Source organism: Schistocerca cancellata, chromosome 3 (assembly GCF_023864275.1).
Source record: "Schistocerca cancellata isolate TAMUIC-IGC-003103 chromosome 3, iqSchCanc2.1, whole genome shotgun sequence".
In the NCBI taxonomy this organism is placed as follows: Eukaryota; Metazoa; Arthropoda; class Insecta; order Orthoptera; family Acrididae; genus Schistocerca; species Schistocerca cancellata.
Window position 1 is genome coordinate 2760945 of NC_064628.1, and position 17784 is coordinate 2778728.

Here is a 17784-nt window from a genome sequence, read left to right on the forward strand (position 1 = left end):
GTGATCATGTGATGTATCTGACCCCAGGAATGTGTCAATAAAGTTTCCCCTTCCTGGCACAATGAATTCACGGTGTTCTTATTTCAATTTCCAGGAGTGTACAAAGTGGAAATGAAACATCTTTCTATTATTTGTTGCTCTTTGTTGGAATCTACCTTGCCGATCCAATACTAGCGGTCATACGAAAAAATTAGTTCACACTGGAATCGATGTCATCTTGTGTTCCATCCGACCTTCGTATGTCTAAATGTTCCTGCTACATGAAACCCGTGGAGCAGGTTGTGGAAAGTACATGTATGTCATTTAAATTTTACACAAAAAAAAAAAAAAATTCACGTCGCCAAGATAAAAAAAAATGGTTCAAATGACTCTGAGCACTATGGGACTTAGCTTCTGAGGTCATCAGTCCCCAAGAACTTAGAACTACTTAAACCTAACTAACATAAGGACATCACACACATCCATGCCCGAGGCAGGATTCGAACCTGCGACCGCAGCAGGAGCGTGGTTCCAGACTGAAGCGCCTAGAACCGCTCTGCCACACCGGCCGGCCCCGAGGCAGCATTCGAACCTGCGACCGTAGCAGTCGCGCGGTACCCTACTGAAGGGCCTAGAAGCGCTCGGCCACCGCGCCGGGCTAAATTTTACAAGAAATCTGCATACAAATGGCTCTATCTCTTTTAATGTTCTATTGCACGCTGCATAAATATTCCTTCTGATCTTTATAACATTTCAAAGTGATGGAAAGATTGGTAACTTGTCTTAAATGTTCAGAAATGTAAAATTGTTCACTATCCTAGTAGAGTATCCTATGACTACAACATCGAGTCGCAAATGGAATCAGTCAACTCATTCAGATAGCTAGGTGTGACACTTTCTAGGGATATGAAATGCAACGATCCCATAGGTTCAGTCATGGATGAAGTAAGTAGCAGACTTCGATTTTTTGGTAGAACACTAGGAAAATGGTATCAGTTAGCAATAAAGATAGCTTAAAAATCACTCGTGCGACCCATCCTAGAATAGTGCTCAAGTGTGTGGAACACGTACCAAATAGAACAAACACGGAACAGAAAATTTATACGTAGAAGGCTAGCACGAATTGTCAAAGGTTTCTTTGACCCGTGAGAGAGTGTCAAAGAGGCGGTTCAGAAAGTGAACTGGCAGACTCTCGGAGACAGACGTAGAGTCTCCCGAAAAAGCGTACTTACGAAGTTTCGAGAACCAGCTTGAAGATCTAAGAATACACCATAACTCCGTACGTATCGCTCCCGAAAGGAGCGCGAAGATAAAGAGTAGATTAATTTTAGCGCACACAGATGCGTTTATAGAATAATTGTTCCAGCGCCCCGTACTTGATTGGTATAAGAAGAACCCACAATAAGTGGCAAAAAGGGATTTACCCTTTTTCCATGCACTTTGCTGTGGTTTGCGGAGTATAGATGTGAATGTAGTTGCAGAAAAACGTTTTCTTCATCTTAGCATTACTAAAAGCCTCAGACTGGTTGGCGTGGAATCTAGTAGAACAGAGAAAAAGACAAGGCGAAAATCAAGCCGATTAAACATTCCGCGAAGAAACCACGGATGCAACGAAATGAGGGGAGTTACCAGCAGGGGAAAAAGCAGTTTAGTCGGCGAAAAAACTTTCGTGCCCTACGTCGCGCTGTACGATAGAGTTCCCCAATTAAAGATCTTCTCTAGCTCTTTGTGAGGTCAGTTATTATTTCCAGCTATTTCAGACTATCGCTCGACACGCAGGGAAGTTTCGTACTCCTCTGTGTGTACCTCCGCATTACATTTTCCGCACACCCCTGGGAATCGTGGTCCCCGGTGCACAACTGTGTCCGCGCGCATAAACGAATTCAGCGCCGAATAAGTAATCGCATTAATTTTAATTTACCGATTTACTGCGCGCTAATTGAGTTATGATAATGTTTTGTCGCTCTGAATTCATTAACTCTAACAATAACGGTAACTTTTTTTTGTTTACGTTCGTTTCAGTAACCAGCAACTACCAATTCCGATAGGGATACAGCAATGAAAAATTTAAAGATAGCACAAAATTGTTCGTACGCATTCTCGTGCAGTACCTTTAACTGGATGCTCGTTTAGTACTGAGATTTAAAGATCCGCAACTGAAGATGCTGCCCAGAGGTTTTGGGTTTGTTATAAGCGTATCACAGGCAGCCCTTCATGTGTTGTGTAAATTTCTTTTTGACTATACAGCGTGTCTACATCTACATCTACATGATTACTCTGCAATTCCCATTTAAGTGCTTGGCAGAGGGTTCATCGAACCACAATCATACTATCTCCCTACCATTCCACTCCCGAACAGCGCGCGGGAAAAACGAACACCTAAACCTTTCTGTTCGAGCTCTGATTTCTCTTATTTTATTTTGATGATCATTCCTACCTATGTAGGTTGGGCTCAACAAAATATTTTCGCATTCGGAAGAGAAAGTTGGTGACTGAAATTTCGTAAATAGATCTCGCCGCGACGAAAAACGTCTTTGCTTTAATGACTTCCATCCCAACTCGCGTATCATATCTGCCACACTCTCTCCCCTATTACGTGATAATACAAAACGAGGTGCCCTTTTTTGCAGCCTTTCGATGTCCTCGGTCAATCCCACCTGGTAAGGATCCCACACCGCGCAGCAATATTCTAACAGAGGACGAACGAGTGTAGTGTAAGCCGTCTCTTTAGTGGACTTGTTGCATCTTCTAAGTGTCCTGCCAATGAAACGCAACCTTTGGCTCGCCTTCCCCACAATACTATCTATGTGGTCTTTCCAACTGAAGTTGTTCGTAATTTTAACACCCAGGTACTTATTTGAATTGACAGCCTTGAGAATTGTACTATATTCGCGTAATCGAATTCCAAGCGATTTCTTTTGGAACTCATGAGGATCACCTCACACTTTTCGTTATTTAGCGTCAACTGCCACCTGCCACACCATACAGCAATCTTTTCTAAATCGCTTTGCAACTGATACTGGTCTTCGGATGACCTTACTAGACGGTAAATTACAGCATCATCTGCGATCAACCTAAGACAACTGCTCAGATTGCCACCCAGGTCATTTATACAGATCAGGAACAGCAGAGTTCCCTGGGGAACACCTGATATCACTTCAGTTTTACTCGATGATTTGCCGTCTATTACTACGAACTGCGACCTTCCTGACAGGAAATCACGAATCCAATCGCACAACTGAGACGATACCCCGTAGGCCCGCAGCTATGTTTGGAAATTCCCGTTACAAACTTCTAGGATTTCCAAGAGGGCAGAGTGTACATAATATTCTGAATAGGAGCCCCCGTACAGAAACGTACCGTCTCCGTTCTATGACTGTTTCAGTTCAGACGTTTAACTCATCCACTTTTCCTTGACGCAGTACCATTATTAGGTAACAATTCGAAAGGAAACTTAACGATACAACAATTTATCACTTTAGCACATTTTTTTTTGTATTAACACTTAAACATTACGTGTTTACATTATTCCAGAACAAAAAGAACCCAGCCTATTGAACGTACAGAACAGTACTGATACGCTGCAACCGGCCTTGATGTGGCGACCACCAACGTTGTCACAGAGGTTGCACCAACGAACCACGTTCTGAGGCACACTCACGATCCCCCGTGGTGTCTCTTCAGCAGGGCCTGCTCTGACTCTACAGGACTCTCATAAACTGAGCTTTGCATACTACGTTAAGTGACGTCAGGTGACAGTCTGACGTGCAGACGTGGACGCGTGTCCCATCTGAACTGAAATCGTCCTATAACGTAAACAGTGCGGACATGGGTTCCTATTCAAAACACACATCAAAAACAGTTTTCCATCACCTCGGTTCCGAGAGTTCCGGAACCTGTACAGAAAATTAGAGTACAGATCAACATAAACATCATTTCCGCCCTTTTATTGCTCATGAAAACCACACATTGCATGTTGTACCACCATTCAGGGAGACCTTGAGAGGTAGTGGTCCAGATTGCTGTACACACCGGTACCTCTAATACCCAGTAGCACGTCCTCTTGCATTGATACATGCCTATAATCGCCGTGGCGTAGTATCCACAACTTCATCAAGTCACTGTTGTCCCACTCCTCAACGGCGATTCGGCGTAGATCCCTCAGAGTGATTGGTGGATCATTTCGTCCATAAACAACCCTTTTGAATCTATCCCAGGCATGTTCCATAGGGTTTGTAAGAGGTCCGAGCAGATGTAATTTTATGTAACAGGTCCGAGCAGATGTAATTTCGATGCATTGCTCATGCGCTGCCTGCGATATCCAAGGTATAAGAGAATCTCTGACCAGAGAGCAGTGTTGACTGCAGCAGGAACTGTGTAGCTGTAGCAGTAAGTTGTTGCTAGCGAGCAGTCGCCTGTCTGCGCTTGTCAGTCCAGTCTGGTGTATCGTGTTGGCTGGCCGGTCGCGGTGCAGCGATGCCGGAGCCTGAGTATTATTGTATAAGGTAAAAAAGCAGTCTCACGCATATCTAGTAATGTTATGTAAAGTCCCATGTAAATCTTTTAAAAATGTCCTAATAATAATCTTTGTCATATAAAGTAATTTTTTTAACAAGCATTCATTTCAATTTAAAGAATTTACTAATTTCTTCAATCCATGATGATTCCTATTGTTGCAAAAGAAAAATCAGTTGCTTCCTTTCATAAATGACAAATCTATCGGCCAGCATTGCACAGGGCTGTGGTAAAAAAAAATTATTGTAAGAGCAGATATATATGCGTTATCCGGCAATTTCATTGAGGTAAGAATTTTTCTCTTCTTATTCAGAATGATCTTACAGGGCCGTGACGCAGCTCCGCTGTCGTCCAAAATTTACCACGTCACTGAATTTATTTTTTATTACGAGGTTTAGGAATTTTTCTGTTTCGAGCTTACATTAGATGAGAAAAGAATTTTGTGGGTACATTAAATGGGAAACAAATTTTGTGTGGAGGTTAAATGTGAATGAATATCTGTAGGGAGGTTATAAATGGGAACCAATTTTGTTCTGAGGTTACACTAAAATTACAATCATATTCATTATTATTATTTATTTAATTTTGTGTGCGGAGGTTAGAGGTTCATGTCTGGAGAACATGCTGGACACTCTAGTCAAGCGGTGTCGTTATCCTGAAGGAAGTCATTCACAAGACGTGCACAATTGGGGGCGCGAATTGTCGTCCACGAAGACAAATGCCTCGCTAATATGCTGCCGATATGGTTGCACTAGCGGTCGGAGGATCTCATTCACGTATCGTAGAGCCAATAGGCGCCTTACATGACCACCAGCGGCGTGCGTCGGCCCCACATAATGCCACCCCGAAACAGCAGGGAACCTCCACCTTGCTGCACTCGCTGGACAGTGTGTCTAAGGCGTTCAGCCTGACCGGGTCGCCTCCAAACACTTCTCCAACGATTGTCTTGTTGAAGCCATATGCGACACTGACCGGTGAAGAGAACGTGATGCCAGTCTTGAGCGGTCCATTCGGCATGTTGTTGGACCCAACTGTATCGCGCTGGATGGTGTCGTGGTTGCAACGATTGACCTAGCCATGGACGTCGGGAGTGAAGTTGCGCGTCATGCAGCCTATTGTGCACAGTTTGAGTCGTAACACGACCTCCTGTGGCTGCACGAAAAGCATTATTCAACATGGTGCCGTTGCTGTCAGGGTTCCTCCGAGCCATAATCCGTATGTAACCATCATCAACTGCAGTAGTAGCCCTTTGGCAGCCTGAGCGAGGCATGTCACCGACAGTTCCTGTCTTTCTGGTTTCCTCCATGTCCGAACAACATCGCTTTGGTCCACTCCGTCTGTCGGACCCCCTCTGTCTAATAGACGCTGCTCGTGCACATCTTTAGGCTGGTTTAGTGACGTCAATGAACAGTCAAAGGGACTGTGTCTGTGATACAATATCCACAGTCAACGTCTATCTTCAGGAGTTCTGGGAACCGGGGCGATGCAAAGTTGTTTTTGGTGTGTGTAGTATGCACTCACGCCATAAATCCTGGAAGTTTGTAACGGACATTTTCTAACAAAATGTAGATGAGATTTCGCATATAAAGAATGTTTGTGCAGTCATTATCAGCGATGAACTCGTATGGTTCTCACCCTGGAGCAAGCCTCCTGTTGAGGGAACTGCGCTCGTAGCGACATCTAGCGGATTTTTTCGGTAACTCTAGACCATGACGATTACATCTAGCGCTGTTTCAATTACCTAGTGGCATATCCCTCAATATTATTACAAGTTTAAATCGGGTCATTCTTTTTGGGACACCCTGTATTTTGTCTGGCGAGTTTATAACCCTAGAGTGATTTCGTTCAACTAATTACGTGTGTGTCGCGGTGTAAAATCATGAAATTCTGCTAGACAAGCTCAAGTATTGTGGCATGAGTGGGACAGTGCACAAATGGTTTAATTCGTACCTAACTGGAAGAGTGCAGAAAGTTGAAATAAGTAGTTCTCATAATATGCAAAGATCAGCACATTCCTCAAACTGAGGAACTATCAAGAATGGGGTTCCACAAGGGTCAGTCTTGGGTCCTTTGTTGTTCTTAATATATATTAATGACTTGCCATTCTATATTCATGAAGAGAGTTCTCTTTGCTGATGACACAAGTATAGTAATAACACCTGACAAACAAGAATTAACTGATGAAATTGTCAATACTGTCTTTCAGAAAATTACTAAGTGGTTCCTTGTAAATGGACTCTCACTGAATTTTGATAAGACACAGTACATACAGTTCTGTACAGTGAATGGTATGGCGCCATTAATAAATATAGACCTTAATCAGAACCATGTAGCTAAGGTAGAATATTCAAAATTTTTAGGTGTGGCCATTGATGAGAAATTAAATTGGAAGAAACACATTGATGATCTGCTGAAACGTTTGAGTTCATCTACTTATGCAATAAGGGTCATTGCAAATTTTGGTGATAAACATCTTAGTAAATTAGCTTACTACGCCTATTTTCACTCGTTGCTTTCATATGGCATCATATTTTGGGGTAATTCATCACTGAGGAATAAAGTATTTATTGCACAAAAGCGTGTAATCAGAATAATAGCTGGAGTCCACCCAAGATCATCCTGCAGACATTTATTTAATGATCTAGGGATATTCACAGTAGCTTCTCAGTATGTATACTCTCTTATGAAATTTGTTATTAACAACCAAACACAATTCAAAAGTAATAGCAGTGTGCATAACTACAATACTAGGAGAAAGGATGATCTTCACTATTCAAGATTAAATCTAACTTTGGCACAGAGAGGGGTGAATTATACTGGCACTAAAGTCTTTGGTCACTTACCAAATAGTATCAAAAGTCTGACAGATAACCAAGAAGTATTTAAGAAGAAATTAAAAGAATTTCTGAATGACAACTCTTTCTATTCTATAGAGGAAATTTTAGATATAAATTAAGAAAAAAATAAATAAAAAAACACAAAAAATGAAAAAGTTGTTATATTAACTTAAGTATGTTGTTAAATTAACTTAATTATGTCATGTATTGGAAAATTTGACACGTTCCACATCATTACGAAATATCGTATTCATGATCCATGGAACTTGTATTAATCTAATCTAATCTCTACTTACATGGCATATTACAAAAATATGTGCCTGCATGAGACGTCTGTGCTTACTGAATATGGGTTCTGTGATCGAAACGGTAGATTGCAGCCAGAATTTAGAATACTTCAGTATGCGGGATTCCGTCATTACGACACGAATACAAAAAGTGTACTGAAACGCACTTTTAGTCGAGCTCTCCCGCGTCCCAACAATGGAGTGCTACGGCGCGCTGTGTTGTGCGCGCGGTGCAGCTTCCCGCGGCCGCCGCGAGGGGCGTTGAATACCTCCGTCCCATCAGCAGGCGAGCTAATTAGCACCGGCAAAAAAAACGTGGGCGCGCTTCGCGCACCGCGCTCTGCCGTGCAGCTAATTACGACGCGCGGGGCCGTACTGCGCATGCGCGGCCCCTGCGCCACGTGTCCGGAACGGGCGGCCGTCACGCGCACGTTGGCGGGCAGCTGTGTTTACGGGCCCTTTCCGCGCTGCGGTAAGCGCCTGCAGCCCAGTTGCCCTGCGCGCGAAATGGCACGGCACAGCCGACTGCAGTGCGCTCTGGCGCGTGGTCGCCCGGTCACTACTGCCTCTGCGCTCTCGGAGGTCAGTAGAAGGGATCACAGGGATCTACCAGACGCCCACGCAGTCGGGGAATGGCAAATTGTATCGCCCTTTTGAATAGCCTGTCTGAAATATCTTTAGCGGATCTTTGCTCATCGCCGTGACACAGCATTTATAGACGCTGACGGGCAATGTGCGGGTCATCGATTTCCGCCTCCTACAGTTACGAGGCGCGTTTCAAAAGTCTGTGCAAAAATAAAAACTACTTACGTGTTTGGGGTAAACCTTTTTTTAATTTTTCGACATAATCTCCTTTTAGACTTGTACACTTCGTCCAACGCTGTTCTAATTTGTTGATCCCTTCCGAATAATAGGAATTGTCCAAGTCTGCAAAATAGCTATTAGTTGCTGCAATCACCTCCTCGTTTGAATAAAATCTTTGTCCCGCCAGCGATTTCTTCAAATTGGGGAACAAATAGTAGTCCGAGGGACCCAAGTCTGGAGAATAGGGGCGGTGTGAAACGAATTGGAATCCCGTTTCCATTAATTTTGCGACCACAGCTGTTGAGGTGTGTGCTGTGCATTGTCGTGATGGAAAAGGACTTTCTTGCGGTCGAATCGCCGGTGTTTTTCTTGCAGCTCGGTTTTCAAACGTTCAAATAACGATGAATAATATGCACCTGTAATAGTTTTACCCTTTTCCAGACAGTCGATGAGGATTATCCCTTGCGAATCCCAAAAGACAGTTGCCATAACCTTTCCGGCCGAAGGAATGGTCTTCGCCGTTTTCGGTACAGATTCTCCCTTGGTAACCCATTGTTTAGATTGTTGTCTGGTGTCAGGAGTATAGTAATGTATCCATGTTTCATCCACAGTGACGAAACGACGCTTAAAGTCCTGCGGATTCTTCCTGAACAGTTGCAAAACATCCTTGCACCACTTCACACGAATCCGTTTTTGGTCAAGCGTAAGCAATCGCGGGACCCATCTCGCAGATAGCTTTCTCATATTCAAATGTTTATGCAAAATATTATGTACGGTACCCCTTCACTCGAGATGCCCACAGCACTAGCAATCTCACGCACCTTAATTCTTCTGTCATCAATCACCACGTCATGGATTTTATCAATGATTTCTGGCGTCGTAACCTCCACAGGGCGTCCGGAACATTCAGCATCACTTGTGCCCATATGGCAACTGCGAAAATTTTTAAACCACTTATAAACTGTTCTAATCGAAGATGCAGAGTCACCGTAAAGTTTATCGAGCTTCTCTTTAGTCTCCTGAGACGTTTTGCCATTCATAAAGTAATATTTAATCACAAGACGAAATTCTTTTTCGCCCATTTTTTGACAATCACTCGACTTCATTGATTCACACGAATGCCAAACACAAAGAAATAGACCAATATGGCTGAAACTTGGTGTGCGTTCTTACCAAAGATGCTACTAACCAAACATGACCGCGATACGCGCCGGTGGTGCCATCTCTCGGACATTGCACGGACTTTACGCCCCTCGTATTTAAAATTTGTATTATGTGTTATGTCCTGGCACCTGCTCATTTGTAGAATGTTGTAAGTGGACAGAAAATTCTTTTTGAGTTCATGAGTCTTCTGATTAATTCCTTGACGTTCCCCACGAATTCCTCTCCTGTGCCAACCTTTTCATCTCAGTCCTGCAGCTAAATACTCAATTGTTTGTTGCTTATATCCTAATCGATGTCTTTCCCTGAAGTTTTTACCATCTAGTACGATGGGAGTTATTCCTTCATGTTTTAACATCTATCTTACCATCCTGTCACTTCTTCTTCTTAGTGAGCGAGGTGACGCAGTGGTCAGCACACTGGACTCGCATTCGGGAGGACGACAGTTCAGTCCCGTCTCCGGCCATCCTGATTTAGGTTTTCCGTGATTTCCCTAAATCGTTTCAGGCAAATTCCGGGATGGTTCCTTTGAAAGGGCATGGCCGATTTCCTTCCCAATCCTTCCCTAACCCGAGCTTGCGCTCCGTCTCTAATGACCTCGTTGTCGACGGGACGTTAAACACTAACCACCACCACCATCTTCTTCTTAGTGTTCTCCGTATATTCCTTTCCTCGCCGATTCTGCGGAGAAACTCCTCATTCCGTACCTTACCAGTCCACCTAATTTTCAACATCCTTCTCTTGCAGCACAGCTCGTAAGTTTCGATGTTTTTCTTTTCCTGTTTTTCCAGTGGCCACGATTATCATATAATGCTGTACTCCGAACCTACATTCTCATATATTTCTTCCTCGATTGAAGAGCAATATTTGATACTAATAACTTCTTTTGGCCAGGAATGCACTCTTAACCTTCGCTAATATGCATTTTATGTTCAACTTTCTTCATTCGCTATGTGTTATTAGTTCGCACTGCAGCACGGTTCTTCACTTTGTCTGCATCATGGCTCCCTAATTTGCGTATTAAGTAAATCGCTGAATCATTTCTGGTACTCCTCTTACTTTCAATTTCTTCTCAGTCCATAGTGTGGTAATTCGAGCGTTCAGTCATTCAGTATATCCTGTAATTCCTCTTCACTTTCAGTGAGCATAGCAATGATATCAGCGAAGCTTACCATTGATATCCTTTCATCTTGAGTCCGAATCCCATTCCTGAACTTTTCTTATATTTGCGTCATTGCTTCTTAAATGTATAGTAGGTGCATAAGACTACGTCCTTCTCTATCCGAGGACTGCGTTCTTAGCCTTCGAGTTTTATCGTTCCGTCTCGGTTATTGTACATATTGTAGAATATTGCCCCGCTTTCCCTACAGTTTACATCTACAGGGTTATTACAAATGATTGAAGCGATTTCACAGCTCTACAATAACTTTATTATTTGAGAAACGGTTTTTTAGGCATTCACAAATGTTCGATATGAGCCCCTTTAGTGATTCGGCAGACATCAAGCCGATAATCAAGTTCCTCCCACACTCGGCGCAGCATGTCCCCATCGATGAGTTCGAAAGCATCGTTGATGCGAGCTCGCAGTTCCGGCACGTTTCTTGGTAGAGGAGGTTTAAACACTGAATCTTACACATAACCCCACAGAAAGAAATCGCATGGGGTTAAGTCGGGAGAGCGTGGAGGCCATGACATGAATTGCTGGTCATGATCTCCACCACAACCGATCCATCGGTTTTCCAATCTCCTGTTTAAGAAACGCCGAACATCATGATGGATGTACGGTGGAGCACCATCCTGTTGAAAGATGAAGTCGGCGCTGTCGGTCTCCAGTTGTGGCACGAGCCAATTTTCCAGCATGTCCAGATACACGTGTCCTGTAACGTTTTTTTCGCAGAAGAAACAGGGGCCGTAAGCTTTAAACCGTGAGATTGCACAAAACATGTTAACTTTTGGTGAATTGCGAATTTGCTGCACGAATGCGCGAGGATTCTCTACCGCCCAGATTCGCACATTGTGTCTGTTCACTTCACCATTAAGAAAAAAATGTTGCTTCATCACTGAAAACAAGTTTCGCACTGAACGCATCCTCTTCCACGAGCTGTTGCAACCGCGCATGAAGCTTAAGATATCCGAAAATAAAGCTTCGTTTCTAGCTGACTGTCCTATCCCGAAATGGCGTAACATCTGCTTTATAAACACTAACCAAACAATAAAACAACGCATACTATTCACATTCAAAATAATAAATATGTGAAAATCATTCAGTTAAATTACAGTTTTTTATAACATACGTTTCTCTGTTCATGTACAGTAATCATATTAAGAAACGCAAGTAAGCCTACAACATTGTGAATAAAAAAAAGGCGTAGAGTGACAGTTATTAGACATGTACATAAATTTGATGTAGGTATAATTGCAAGCAATCTGTTTCACATATCACTGATAGTGTAATGGTGAATGGGAAGGGCTGGGAAGCATGGTGAATTTATAGTAACGGTTCGAAACACCTTGAAAGACAAAATTTTTTTCTGTTATATTTTGTTATTTATTCGAATTATTTGGCATTATCTGTGAGGCTATAGTCACTGCGCCTATTATCCACAATGATTCCCTTTGTGTGCACGGAAATTAGCAGGATGGGTATATTACCCATACCAACGGAATGTGGGAATCCCAGTAGCATATCCGTTGTTTCTGCAGTTTGCTCCCACCTCCAGTTCCGTTCGTGGTGGTTCTTCTGTCTTCAGCTATGGCTGTCCTCAGCCAATTGAAAAGTATGAAAGTCACACGACACGAAAGCAGCGCATTTGCTGCAGGAAATACGAAACTGCCAAGACGTCTAAGTGATAGTTTCATACTTTCTGCGATATGATTAGCGCTCTCCAACTTCATTCGTGTTTATATGGACATACTTATACAGTAGACATTCAAGATGATAAAATGTGTAGGTTTATTAAATTACAAAACACAAACTGTTCCACTGTTTCGAAACAGCGTATCGAAACATTACATTGTACTGTTTCATTTGTTTCGAAACAGTTACGTGTTTCAGTTTGCCCATCTCTAATGGCTAGTGTAGAGAGCAGAACGCAGACCCGACACCGGCTGTGCCCGCAGCAGACGTCACACACCCTACCAACCCCACACCAATAAATTACAAAGGGGTGGGAAGGGGAGGGGGAGAGTGAGGAGGGGAGGGGGAAGCAGTAGGCGCCCCGAATGGCCAGGCGACGGCAGCGCCGCAGCGGCAGGCGCAGTTATTTCAAGCGCTGCCCGGACCGCCGCGCCGGCTGCTCACAGATGTATAACGCTTTAATTTCCTTCGAGTGTTTCCACTATAGATCATCGGGCGCAGTTTGGCGCACTTGCCGGCTTCTGTGCTGTTCCGTAATGGCGTCCGGGCCGGAGACTTAAAGACAGTAGGAGGCAGTGGGGGTGGGGTGCGAACGCCGGTTCGGTTCCTTTTGTGACCACGGGCCGAGAAATGGTTCTTCCTTTTGTGCCGAGCTAACGTTGGGTTCATAGGGCCAGTGTTGGCGGGAGCTCGGTTCGTACACTGCAGACTGAGTAGCAGCGAATACGTGACTGATTACTAGAACAAATAGTACAATGGTTGTTTACGATGTTCCCACATAGTACCAAACGTTTATACGGGGGTAAGTCAATTACTATCCGCAAAGTAGTTATAAAATTTTACTGTAATCAAATAAGAAACTTACAATAACATCATTTTTTGAGATACTCTCTATTGTGTTGGCAGAAGAGCCAACACCGTGTTGCTAGAGGAGGCCGAAATGCACGCTTTTAAGCTCACGCAGGCTGGCGTGAGGTCTGGAACAGGACAATGTAATTAATATAGCCAATAAGGTACGTTGCTGCTGGAATACTTAACTTTAATCCATAATTGGTGTACATCGCTCTTGACTGTACAGGTTTAACAATATCAATATTAACTGGTAATGGCGCCTTGCTAGGTCGTAGCAAATGACGTAGCTGGAGGCTATGCTAACTATCGTCTCGCCAAATGAGAGCGTATTTGTCAGTGTAGCTTCGCTAGCAAAGTCGGCTGTACAACTGGGGCGAGTGCTAGGAAGTCTCTCTAGACCTGCCGTGTGGCGGCGCTCGGTCTGCAATCACTGACAGTGGCGACACGCGGGTCCGTCGTATACTAGCGGACCGCGGCCGATTTAAAGGCTACCACCTAGAAAGTGTGGTGTCTGGCGGTGACACCACACTCTCCTTGCGTTTCAGGGCTCTTGGTCCATAGTTGTACAAGCTTCCTGATGCCCTCATAAAAGAAGGTTTTCGGTTGAGCCTCGTGCCAGGAATGCACCGCTTCTTTCATTGCTTCTTACAAGGGAACCTCCCCATCGCACCCCCCCCCCCCCCTCAGATTTAGTTATAAGCTGGCGCAGTGGATAGCCCTTGAAAAACTGAACAGAGATCAATCGAAAAAACAGGAAGAAGTTGTGTGGAACTATGAAAAAAATAAGCAAAATATACAAACTGTGTAGTCCATGCGCAACATGGCAACATCAAGGATAGTGTTAGCTCAGGAGCGCCGTGGTCCCGTGGTTAGCGTAAGCAGCTGTGAAGGAGAGGTCCTTAGTTCAAGTCTTCCCTCGAGTGAAAAGTTTACTTTCTTTATTTTCGCAAAGTTATGATCTGTCCGTTCGTTCATTGACGTCTCTGTTCACTGTAATAAGTTTAGTGCCTGTGTTTTGCGACCGCACCGCAGAACCGTGCGATTAGTAGACGAAAGGACGTGCCTCTCCAATGGGAACCGAAAACATTTGATCGCAAGGTCATAGGTGAACCGATTCCTCCACAGGAAAACACGTCTGATATATTCCATACGACATTGGTGACGGCATGTTGTCGACCCACCTAACTTGTACACTTGGCGAATGAGTAAAAACATTCGTCTACATTGCCCGATTTAGGTTTTCTTGTGGATGTGATAAACACTCCCAAGAAAGTGATGAAAACATAAGAGTTTGTCACATAAACTAAAATAAAAAATTAAAATTTCACGCGAGGGAAGACTTGAACGAAGGACCTCTCGTTCCGCGGTTGCTCACGGTAACCACGAGACCACGGCGCTCCTGAGCTCACACGGTCCTTGATGTTAATTATGTTGCGCATCAGCTACTCAGTTTGTATATTTTACTTATTTTTTTCTTAGTTCCACACGACTTCTTCCTGTTTTCTCGATTGATCCGTGTTCAGTTTTTCAAGGCCTATCTACTGTGCCAACTTACAACTAAATCTGAGGGGGGTGCGATGGGGAGGTTCCCTTGTTAGGCAAATCGACGGCCCCTTAATGTCTGTTTGAGTGGACCAATCAAGTGATAGTCATAAGGGGCAAGATTGGGACTATATGGAGGATGCTCCAGTACTTCAAATTTGAGTTTCTGGAGCGTTTCAGCTGTGTGGGCAGCAGTATGCGGACGGGCATTGTCGTGCAACAACGCAACATCTTTTGACAGCAATCCTCGGCGTTTGCTCCGAATTGCAGGCTTTAGCGTGGCAGTAAGCATCTCACTGTGACGTACACTGTTTATTTTTGTGCCCCATTCTCCATAATGTTCCAGTACTGGACCTTGTGCGTCCCAAAAAAAAAAAAAAAAAAAACCGTAAGCATCAGTTTTCCTGCGGGCGGTTGGGTCTTGAACTTTTTCTTGCACGGCGAGTTTGGATGTTTACATTCCATACTCTGCCGTTTACTCTCCGGCTCGTAATGATGGATCCATGGTTCGTCACCAGTAATGATCCTGTCTAAGAAGTTGTCCCCTTAGTCGCCATGGCGATCCAAATGTTTTTTGCAGATGTCCACGGTCGTTTGTTTATGCAACTGTGTGAGTTGTTTTGGGTCCCATCTTGCACCATCTTTATGAAATCCAAGTCTGTTGTGGATGATTTCGTAGGCAGAACCGTCACTAATTTGCAGGCGATGTGCCACTTCGTCAGTAGTTAATCGTCTGTCTAGGAGAATCATTTCACGTGAACGCTCATTGGTTGCTTCATTTGTGGCGGTAAACGGTCGTCCGGCTCCTTCATCGTGCGTAACACTTGTGCGACCATTTCTGAATTTTCCAATCCATTCGTAAACACTCCCTTGTGGCGAAACACTCTTCCCGTACTGTTCCGAAAGTCTTCGATGAATCTCGGCTCCTGATACGCCTTTCCGACCACAAAAAACGGATTACCGGACGTTGCTGTTCTATGGTGCAAATAGACAGCGGAGCAGCCATGGTTAACAGCACGGCAGCGACAAGGAAACTAACCTAGCAGCTAGAAAATTGCAAAGATACAACAACAAATAAACAAAGCATGCGTCATCGACGTAAAACGACAGTACTACCAAAATAAACAAAAATGTAACTAAATGCCGGCCGGCGAGGCCGACCGGTTCTAGGCGCTACAGTCTGGAACCGCACGACCGCTACGGGCGCAGGTTCGAATCCTGCCTCGGGCAAGGGTGTGTGTGATGTCCTTAGGTTTCTAAAATGTAGACTTTCACGGCCGGAAATATCATGTCCATTACAATTATCCGGGCTGTTATGCCGCGGTCGGTTGATGAATTCTGTGGTGATTCCCAACGTTTCGTCTCCGACTGCGGGAGACATCTTCAAGGGGGTCCGTAGCTGCATGGAAGGTCCAACACACACGCTGGCTCGCCACTGACTGCCGCTAAATTCCGTGTCCGCGCGGCTCCGCGCCGCGGCGTGACGTCACGTGTTTTGAAAACGTCAGTGCAATTGGCCGCTGTCCGTCGCCGTCGATCGCCGTTGCCATCACCCAGTAGTGGACGGGTGGTACACATCTTCTTTAACACCGTCATCCATATACCGTTTAATTTGACGCCCTCCTCCTTTCGGTTGAAATTATTTGGGTATTTGGCGATTTCGATTGCCTCCCTATAGAGCCTTTCGTAGTATCCGCTCGTGGCCGCTAGTACTTGCGTCTCCTCGAAACGAATATTGTGGTTCCCTGGCTGGAAAGCATGCCCCGCAACAGCTGATCGTTCCGTTTCTGCTCTTCTACAATTTCCCTTGTGCTCTTCCAAACGTTTAGAAACAGTTCTTTTAGTGGTACCCACATAAACATCTCCACAGCTGCATCGGATCCTATACACTCCAGATTTTTCCAATGGTTTGCGAGCGTCCTTGGCAGGCTTAAAACAAATGCACACTACTTTTTTTTAAAATCCACCTTTAATCTACATGTTTGAAAGTTTTACAGTGTGTAGGTACATCCTTTAGGAACAATATTTTCATTTCTCCACATAATTTCCATCCCTCTCAACTGCCTTACGCCATCTTGGAACCAGCGCCTGTATACACGCACACGGTAAAATTCTGGACCAACCTGTTGGAGCCACTGTTTGGCAGCGTGCACAAGGGAGTCACCATCTTCGAACCTTGTTCCACAAAGAGAGTCTTTCAGTTTCCCAAAGAGATGATAGTCACACGGAGCCAGGTCAGGACTGTAAGGCGGGTGTTTCAGTGTTGTCCATGCGAGTTTTGTGATCGCTTCCACGGTTTTCTGACTGACATGTGGCCGTGCATTGTCGTGCAACAGCAAAACATCCTGCTTTTGCCGATGTGGTCGAACACGACTCAGTCGAGCTTGAAGTTTCTTCAGTGTCGTCACATATGCATCAGAGTTTATGGTGGTTCCACTTGGCAATATGTCCACAAGCGAGAGTCCTTCTGAATCGAAAAACACCGTACCCATAACTTTTCCAGCAGAAGGTGTGGTTTTGAATTTTTTTTTCTCTTGGGTGAATTTTCATGATGACACGCCATTGATTGCCTCTTCGTCTCCGGCGAAAAATGATGGAGCCTTGTTTCATCAGCTGTCACAATTCTTCCAAGAAATTCATCTCCACCATTCTCGTATTGTTCCAAAAGTTCGCTGTATACCGTTTTTATTGTTTCTTTGTGAGGCGCTGTCAAAATCCTGGGAACCCACCTGGCACAAACTTTTTTTAACGCCAACACTTTCAGTATTCTGCAGACACTTGCTTCCCCTATGCCAACGTAGGGTGACATTTCGTTCACTGTGATGCGTCTGTCAGCAGCCACCAATTCGTTAACTCTCTGCACATTGTCTGTAGTGTGTGCAGTACGAGGCCTGCCGCTGCGAGGACAATCCTCAATATTGCCGTACCCGCTTTCATCACGTAATCTGCT